Source organism: Heptranchias perlo, unplaced genomic scaffold, assembly GCF_035084215.1.
Source record: "Heptranchias perlo isolate sHepPer1 unplaced genomic scaffold, sHepPer1.hap1 HAP1_SCAFFOLD_242, whole genome shotgun sequence".
Taxonomy (NCBI): Eukaryota; Metazoa; Chordata; class Chondrichthyes; order Hexanchiformes; family Hexanchidae; genus Heptranchias; species Heptranchias perlo.
The window spans coordinates 278,084-287,550 of NW_027139254.1; the positions used below are offsets into that span (position 1 = coordinate 278,084).

Here is a 9,467-nt window from a genome sequence, read left to right on the forward strand (position 1 = left end):
AATTACTTTTATTCGCACAGGAACACAAGCTGCAAATGCTGCAAACACACAGCAGCCTCGACTTTCGCCCTTTCATTCAAATCATTCCGGCAGCGCCCCCACCCCACCAGCAGGTGGTGCTGTTGGCCACAGTTCAACCTTCGCGAATGGACAGAGTGAGGAGGACACGGAGAGCAACAGGGAACACATTCAAACAACAGGGAACGGCTTTACACAACAGGGAACGTCTTGACACAACTGGGAACACATTTACACAAGAGGGAATATCTTTAAACAATAAGAAACACATTTACACAACAGGGAACACAATTAAACAACAGGAAACATCTTGACACACCAGGGAACATCTTTGCGCAACGGGGAACACATGAACCAAGAGGGAACACATTTACACAACGGGGAACACATTGACACAGCAGGGAACACCTTCACACAACATGGAACATCTGTACACAAGAAAAAACATATTGACTCAAGAACAATCTTAAAAACAAGAGTTCGAGGTCCCTTGCTTTTTGTGGTGTAGATCATTGATTTAGAAAGTCTCTCCCTGGTTTCTTTAATCTCTTTCTCTGTCTCTCCTTGATTTCTTCAGTCTCTTTCTCTGTCTCCCACTGGTTTCTTCAGTCTCTTTCCCTGTGTCTCTCTCCTTGGTTTCCTGAGTGCCTTTCTGTGTCCCTCTCTTTCTTGGTGCTGGTGCTCAGTGTCCTTGTCATATTGTGTCGCCAGGGTCAGCCTTCCAAAACGTGTGTTGCTCTGTCCGGGACTGTGAGGTATTTCAGTGCAATGGTTTTCCTTCAAAAACAGCCACGTGAAGAGCATGTCTCTCGCTAACACACAGCACTAATATGCAACTGGTGAATAAAATAGCGGTACAGCAGAGTGACGCAGCGGAAGCGTGCTGGGCCCATAACCCAGAGGTCGATGGATCGAAACCATCTTCTGCTATTAACGTTCGTTTTAAGCTCAACAATTCACCACAAGAAAAATTTTCTGCTGCTTACACTTTTTCACACACTTTACAATTTCTTTCAAAAACCTCTTCCTTACAATTAGCACATCAATCTGAAACACAACTTTCCAATTACTTTTGTTCGCACAGGAACACAAGCTGCAAATGCTGCAAACACACAGCAGCCTCGACTTTCGGCCTTTCATTCAAATCATTCCGGCAGCGCCCCCACCCCACCAGCAGGTGGTGCTGTTGGCCACAGTTCAACCTTCGCGAATGGACAGAGTGAGGAGGACACGGAGAGCAACAGGGAACACATTAACACAACAGGGAACGGCTTTACACAACAGGGAACGTCTTGACACAACTGGGAACACATTTACACAAGAGGGAATATCTTTAAACAATAAGAAACACATTTACACAACAGGGAACACAATTAAACAACAGGAAACATCTTGACACACCAGGGAACATCTTTGCGCAACGTGGAACACATGAACCAAGAGGGAACACATTTCCACAACGGGGATCACATTGACACAGCAGGAAACATCTTTACACAGCAGGGAACACATTAATCAACACGGAACACCTTTACACAACAGGGAACACATTTACACACCAGGAACACCTTCACACAACATGGAACATCTGTACACAAGAAAAAACATATTGACTCAAGAACAATCTTAAAAACAAGAGTTCGAGGTCCCTTGCTTTTTGTGGTGTAGATCATTGATTTAGAAAGTCTCTCCCTGGTTTCTTTAGTCTCTTTCTCTGTCTCTCCTTGATTTCTTCAGTCTCTTTCTCTGTCTCCCACTGGTTTCTTCAGTCTCTTTCCCTGTCTCTCTCTGATTTCTTCAGTCTCTTTTCCTGTGTCCCTCCTGTTACTCAGTCTCTTTCTTTCTCTCTCTCTCCTTGGTTTCCTGAGTGCCTTTCTGTGTCAAGATGTTTCCTGTTGTTTAATTGTGTTCCCTGTTGTGTAAATGTGTTTCTTATTGTGTAAAACAAGAGTGCGATGTCCCTTGCTTTTTGTGGTGTAGATCATTGATTTAGAAAGTCTCTCCCTGGTTTCTTTAGTCTCTTTCTCTGTCTCTCCTTGATTTCTTCAGTCTCTTTCTCTGTCTCTCCCTCTTGTTACTCAGTCTCTTTCTCTGTCTCCCCCTGGTTTCTTCAGTCTCTTTCCCTGTCTCTCTCTGGTTTCTTCAGTCTCTTTCCCTGTCTCCCTCCTGTTACTCAGTCTCTTTCTTTCTCTCTCTCTCCTTGGTTTCCTGAGTGCCTTTCTGTGTCAAGATGTTTCCTGTTGTTTAATTGTGTTCCCTGTTGTGTAAATGTGTTTCTTATTGTGTAAAACAAGAGTGCGATGTCCCTTGCTTTTTGTGGTGCAGATCATTGATTTAGAAAGTCTCTCCCTGGTTTCTTTAGTCTCTTTCTCTGACTCTCCCTGGTTTCTTCACTCTCTTTCTCTGTCTCTCTTTGGTTTCTTTAGTCTCTTTCTCTGTTTCTTCCTCGTCTTACTCAGTCTCTTTCTCTGTCTCTCCCTTGTTTCATCAGTCTCTTTCTCTGTCTCTCTCTCGTTTCTACGGTCTCTTTCTCTGTTCCTCGCTCGTGTTACTCAGTCCCTTTCTCTGAATCTCCCTCAGTCTTTCCCTCTCGCCCTCGTCTTGCTCCATCTCTTTCTACCTCTCCCTCGTGTTACTCAGTCTCTTTCCCTGTCTCCCCCTGGTTTCATCAGTCTCTTTCCCTGTCTCTCTCTCTCCTTGGTTTCCTGAGTGCCTTTCTGTGTCCCTCTCTTTCTTGGTGCTGGTGCTCAGTGTCCTTGTCATATTGTGTCGCCAGGGTCAGCCTTCCAAAACGTGTGTTGCTCTGTCCGGGACTGTGAGGTATTTCAGTGCAATGGTTTTCCTTCAAAAACAGCCACGTGAAGAGCATGTCTCTCGCTAACACACAGCACTAATATGCAACTGGTGAATAAAATTGCGGTACAGCAGAGTGGCGCAGCGGAAGCGTGCTGGGCCCATAACCCAGAGGTCGATGGATCGAAACCATCTTCTGCTATTAACGTTCTTTTTAAGCTCAACAATTCACCACAAGAAAAATTTTCTGCTGCTTACACTTTTTCACACACTTTACAATTTCTTTCAAAAACCTCTTCCTTACAATTAGCACATCAATCTGAAACACAACTTTCCAATTACTTTTGTTCGCACAGGAACACAAGCTGCAAATGCTGCAAACACACAGCAGCCTCGACTTTCGCCCTTTCATTCAAATCATTCCGGCAGCGCCCCCACCCCACCAGCAGGTGGTGCTGTTGGCCACAGTTCAACCTTCGCGAATGGACAGAGTGAGGAGGACACGGAGAGCAACAGGGAACACATTAACACAGCAGGGAACGGCTTTGCACAACAGGGAACGTCTTGACACAACTGGGAACACATTTACACAAGAGGGAATATCTTTAAACAATAAGAAACACATTTACACAACAGGGAACACAATTAAACAACAGGAAACATCTTGACACACCAGGGAACATCTTTGCGCAACGTGGAACACATGAACCAAGAGGGAACACATTTACACAACGGGGAACACATTGACACAGCAGGAAACATCTTTACACAACAGGCAACATCTTTGCACAGCAGGGAACACATTAATCAACACGGAACACCTTTACACAACAGGGAACACATTTACACAACAGGAACACCTTCACACAACATGGAACATCTGTACACAAGAAAAAACATATTGACTCAAGAACAATCTTAAAAACAAGAGTTCGAGGTCCCTTGCTTTTTGTGGTGTAGATCATTGATTTAGAAAGTCTCTCCCTGGTTTCTTTAGTCTCTTTCTCTGTCTCTCCTTGATTACTTCAGTCTCTTTCTCTGTCTCCCACTGGTTTCTTCAGTCTCTTTCCCTGTCTCTCTCTCTCCTTGGTTTCCTGAGTGCCTTTCTGTGTCCCTCTCTTTCTTGGTGCTGGTGCTCAGTGTCCTTGTCATATTGTGTCGCCAGGGTCAGCCTTCCAAAACGTGTGTTGCTCTGTCCGGGACTGTGAGGTATTTCAGTGCAATGGTTTTCCTTCAAAAACAGCCACGTGAAGAGCATGTCTCTCGCTAACACACAGCACTAATATGCAACTGGTGAATAAAATAGCGGTACAGCAGAGTGACGCAGCGGAAGCGTGCTGGGCCCATAACCCAGAGGTCGATGGATCGAAACCATCTTCTGCTATTAACGTTCGTTTTAAGCTCAACAATTCACCACAAGAAAAATTTTCTGCTGCTTGCACTTTTTCACACACTTTACAATTTCTTTCAAAAACCTCTTCCTTACAATTAGCACATCAATCTGAAACACAACTTTCCAATTACTTTTGTTTGCACAGGAACACAAGCTGCAAATGCTGCAAACACACAGCAGCCTCGACTTTCGCCCTTTCATTCAAATCATTCCGGCAGCGCCCCCACCCCACCAGCAGGTGGTGCTGTTGGCCACAGTTCAACCTTCGCGAATGGACAGAGTGAGGAGGACACATTAACACATTAACACATTAACACAACAGGGAACGGCTTTACACAACAGGGAACGTCTTGACACAACTGGGAACACATTTACACAAGAGGGAATATCTTTAAACAATAAGAAACACATTTACACAACAGGGAACACAATTAAACAACAGGAAACATCTTGACACACCAGGGAACATCTTTGCGCAACGTGGAACACATGAACCAAGAGGGAACACATTTTCACAACGGGGAACACATTGACACAGCAGGAAACATCTTTACACAGCAGGGAACACATTAATCAACACGGAACACCTTTACACAACAGGGAACACATTTACACAACAGGAACACCTTCACACAACATGGAACATCTGTGCACAAGAAAAAACATATTGACTCAAGAACAATCTTAAAAACAAGAGTACGAGGTCCCTTGCTTTTTGTGGTGTAGATCATTGATTTAGAAAGTCTCTCCCTGGTTTCTTTAGTCTCTTTCTCTGTCTCCCCCTGGTTTCTTCAGTCTCTTTCCCTGTCTCTCCCTGGTTTCTTCAGTCTCTTTCCCTGTCTCCCTCCTGTTACTCAGTCTCTTTCTTTCTCTCTCTCTCCTTGGTTTCCTGAGTGCCTTTCTGTGTCAAGATGTTTCCTGTTGTTTAATTGTGTTCCCTGTTGTGTAAATGTGTTTCTTATTGTGTAAAACAAGAGTACGATGTCCCTTGCTTTTTGTGGTGTAGATCATTGATTTAGAAAGTCTCTCCCTGGTTTCTTTAGTCTCTTTCTCTGTCTCTCCTTGATTTCTTCAGTCTCTTTCTCTGTCTCTCCCTCTTGTTACTCAGTCTCTTTCTCTGTCTCCCCCTGGTTTCTTCAGTCTCTTTCCCTGTCTCTCTCTGGTTTCTTCAGTCTCTTTCCCTGTCTCCCTCCTGTTAATCAGTCTCTTTCTTTCTCTCTCTCTCCTTGGTTTCCTGAGTGCCTTTCTGTGTCAAGATGTTTCCTGTTGTTTAATTGTGTTCCCTGTTGTGTAAATGTGTTTGTTATTGTGTAAAACAAGAGTGCGATGTCCCTTGCTTTTTGTGGTGTAGATCATTGATTTAGAAAGTCTCTCCCTGGTTTCTTTAGTCTCTTTCTCTGTCTCTCCTTGATTTCTTCAGTCTTTTTCTCTGTCTCTCCCTCTTGTTACTCAGTCTCCTTCTCTGTCTCTCTTGGTTTCTTCAATCTCTCTCTCTGTTTCTCCCTCGTGTTACCCAGTCTCATTCCCTGTCTCTCCCTGGTTTGTTCAGTCTCTGTCACTGACTCTCCCTGGTTTCTTCAGTCTCTTTCTCTGTCTCTCTATGGTTTCTTTTGTCTCTTTCTCTGTTTCTTCCTCGTCTTACTCAGTCTCTTTCTCTGTCTCTCCCTTGTTTCATCAGTCTCTTTCTCTGTCTCTCTCTCGTTTCTACGGTCTCTTTCTCTGTTCCTCGCTGGTGTTACTCAGTCCCTTTCTCTGAATCTCCCTCAGTCTTTCCCTCTCGCCCTCGTCTTGCTCCATCTCTTTCTACCTCTCCCTCGTGTTACTCAGTCTCTTTCCCTGTCTCCCCATGGTTTCATCAGTCTCTTTCCCTGTCTCTCTGTGGTTTCTTCAGTCTCTTTCCCCGTCTCCCTCCTGTTACTCAGTCTCTTTCTTTCTCTCTCTCTCCTTGGTTTCCTGAGTGCCTTTCTGTGTCCCTCTCTTTCTTGGTGCTGGTGCTCAGTGTCCTTGTCATATTGTGTCGCCAGGGTCAGCCTTCCAAAACGTGTGTTGCTCTGTCCGGGACTGTGAGGTATTTCAGTGCAATGGTTTTCCTTCAAAAACAGCCACGTGAAGAGCATGTCTCTCGCTAACACACAGCACTAATATGCAACTGGTGAATAAAATTGCGGTACAGCAGAGTGGCGCAGCGGAAGCGTGCTGGGCCCATAACCCGGAGGTCGATGGATCGAAACCATCTTCTGCTATTAACGCTCAACAATTCACCACAAGAAAAATTTTCTGCTGCTTACACTTTTTCACACACTTTACAATTTCTTTCAAAAACCTCTTCCTTACAATTAGCACATCAATCTGAAACACAACTTTCCAATTACTTTTATTCGCACAGGAACACAAGCTGCAAATGCTGCAAACACACAGCAGCCTCGACTTTCGCCCTTTCATTCAAATCTTTCCGGCAGCGCCCCCACCCCACCAGCAGGTGGTGCTGTTGGCCACAGTTCAACCTTCGCGAATGGACAGAGTGAGGAGGACACGGAGAGCAACAGGGAACACATTCAAACAACAGGGAACGGCTTTACACAACAGGGAACGTCTTGACACAACTGGGAACACATTTACACAAGAGGGAATATCTTTAAACAATAAGAAACACATTTACACAACAGGGAACACAATTAAACAACAGGAAACATCTTGACACACCAGGGAACATCTTTGCGCAACGGGGAACACATGAACCAAGAGGGAACACATTTACACAACGGGGAACACATTGACACAGCAGGGAACACCTTCACACAACATGGAACATCTGTACACAAGAAAAAACGTATATTGACTCAAGAACAACAGTGGGGTGGGGGCGCTGCCGGAATGATTTGAATGAAAGGGCGAAAGTCGAGGCTGCTGTGTGTTTGCAGCATTTGCAGCTTGTGTTCCTGTGCGAATAAAAGTAATTGGAAAGTTGTGTTTCAGATTGATGTGCTAATTGTAAGGAAGAGGTTTTTGAAAGAAATTGTAAAGTGTGTGAAAAAGTGTAAGCAGCAGAAAATTTTTCTTGTGGTGAATTGTTGAGCTTAAAAAGAACGTTAATAGCAGAAGATGGTTTCGATCCATCGACCTCTGGGTTATGGGCCCAGCACGCTTCCGCTGCGCCACTCTGCTGTACCGCTATTTTCTTCACCAGTTGCATATTAGTTTTTGAAGGAAAACCATTGCACTCTAATACCTCACAGAACCGGACAGAGCAACACACGTTTTGGAAGGCTGACCATGGCGACACAATATGACAAGGACACTGAGCACCAGCACCAGGAAAGAGAGGGACACAGAAAGGCACTCAGGAAACCAAGGAGAGAGAGAGAAAGAAACAGACTGAGTAACAGGAGGGAGACAGGGAAAGAGACTGAAGAAACCAGAGAGAGACAGGGAAAGAGACTGATGAAACCAGGGGGAGACAGGGAAAGAGACTGAGTAACAAGAGGGAGAGGTAGAAAGAGATGGAGCAAGACGAGGGCGAGAGGGAAAGACTGAGGGAGATTCAGAGAAAGGGACTGAGTAACACGAGCGAGGAACAGAGAAAGAGACCGTAGAAACGAGAGAGAGACAGAGAAAGAGACTGATGAAACAAGGGAGAGACTGAGAAAGAGATTGAGTAAGACGAGGAAGAAACAGAAAGAGACTGAAGAAACCATAGAGAGACAGAGAAAGAGACTGAAGAAACCAGGGAGAGTCAGTGACAGAGACTGAACAAACCAGGGAGAGACAGGGAATGAAACTGGGTAACACGAGGGAGAAACAGAGAGAGAGATTGAAGAAACCAAGAGAGACAGAGAAGGAGACTGAGTAACAAGAGGGAGAGACAGAGAAAAAGACTGAAGAAATCAAGGAGAGACAGAGAAAGAGACTAAAGAAACCAGGGAGAGACTTTCTAAATCAATGATCTACACCACAAAAAGCAAGGGACATCGCACTCTTGTTTTACACAATAACAAACACATTTACACAACAGGGAACACAATTAAACAACAGGAAACATCTTGACACAGAAAGGCACTCAGGAAACCAAGGAGAGAGAGAGAAAGAAAGAGACTGAGTAACAGGATGGAGACAGTGAAAGAGACTGAAGAAACCAGAGAGAGACAGGGAAAGAGACTGAAGAAACCAGGGGGAGACAGAGAAAGAGACTAAAGAAACCAGGGAGAGACTTTCTAAATCAATGATCTACACCACAAAAAGCAAGGGACCTCGTACTCTTGTTTTTAAGATAGTTCTTGAGTCAATATGTTTTTTCTTGTGTACAGATGTTCCATGTTGTGTGAAGGTGTTCCCTGTTGTGTAAATGTGTTCCCTGTTGTGTAAAGGTGTTCCGTGTTGATTAATGTGTTCCCTGCTGTGTAAAGATGTTGCCTGTTGTGTAAAGATGTTTCCTGCTGTGTCAATGTGTTCCCCGTTGTGTAAATGTGTTCCCTCTTGGTTCATGTGTTCCCCGTTGCGCAAAGATGTTCCCTGGTGTGTCAAGATGTTTCCTGTTGTTTAATTGTGTTCCCTGTTGTGTAAATGTGTTTCTTATTGTTTAAAGATATTCCCTCTTGTGTAAATGTGTTCCCAGTTGAGTCAAGACGTTCCCTGTTGTGTAAAGCCGTTCCCTGTTGTGTTAATGTGTTCCCTGTTGCTCTCCGTGTCCTCCTCACTCTGTCCATTCGCGAAGGTTGAACTGTGGCCAACAGCACCACCTGCTGGTGGGGTGGGGGCGCTGCCGGAATGATTTGAATGAAAGGGCGAAAGTCGAGGCTGCTGTGTGTTTGCAGCATTTGCAGCTTGTGTTCCTGTGCGAATAAAAGTAATTGGAAAGTTGTGTTTCAGATTGATGTGCTAATTGTAAGGAAGAGGTTTTTGAAAGAAATTGTAAAGTGTGTGAAAAAGTGTAAGCAGCAGAAAATTTTTCTTGTGGTGAATTGTTGAGCTTAAAAAGAACGTTAATAGCAGAAGATGGTTTCGATCCATCGACCTCTGGGTTATGGGCCCAGCACGCTTCCGCTGCGCCACTCTGCTGTACCGCTATTTTGTTCACCAGTTGCATATTAGTGCTGTGTGTTAGCGAGAGATATGCTCCTCCCGTGTCTGTTGTTGAAGGAAAACCATTGCACTGTCATCCCTCACAGTCCCGGACAGAGCAACACACATTTTGGAAGGCTGACCCTGGCGACACAATATGACAAGGACACTGAGCACCAGCACCAAGAAAGAGAGGGACACAGAA

At 44.6% G+C, this 9,467-nt stretch overlaps 2 non-coding genes across 2 annotated transcripts; both read right to left on the bottom strand.

Moving 5' to 3' along the window:
- Positions 1 to 7,297: 7,297 nt before the first annotated feature.
- Positions 7,298 to 7,369, bottom strand: trnam-cau (transfer RNA methionine (anticodon CAU)). Its single transcript has one exon. It is a non-coding gene; the product is annotated as a tRNA-Met (tRNA).
- Positions 7,370 to 9,187: 1,818 nt separating this feature from the next.
- On the bottom strand, positions 9,188 to 9,259 carry trnam-cau (transfer RNA methionine (anticodon CAU)). The gene has a single exon. It is a non-coding gene; the product is annotated as a tRNA-Met (tRNA).
- Positions 9,260 to 9,467: the final 208 nt, after the last annotated feature.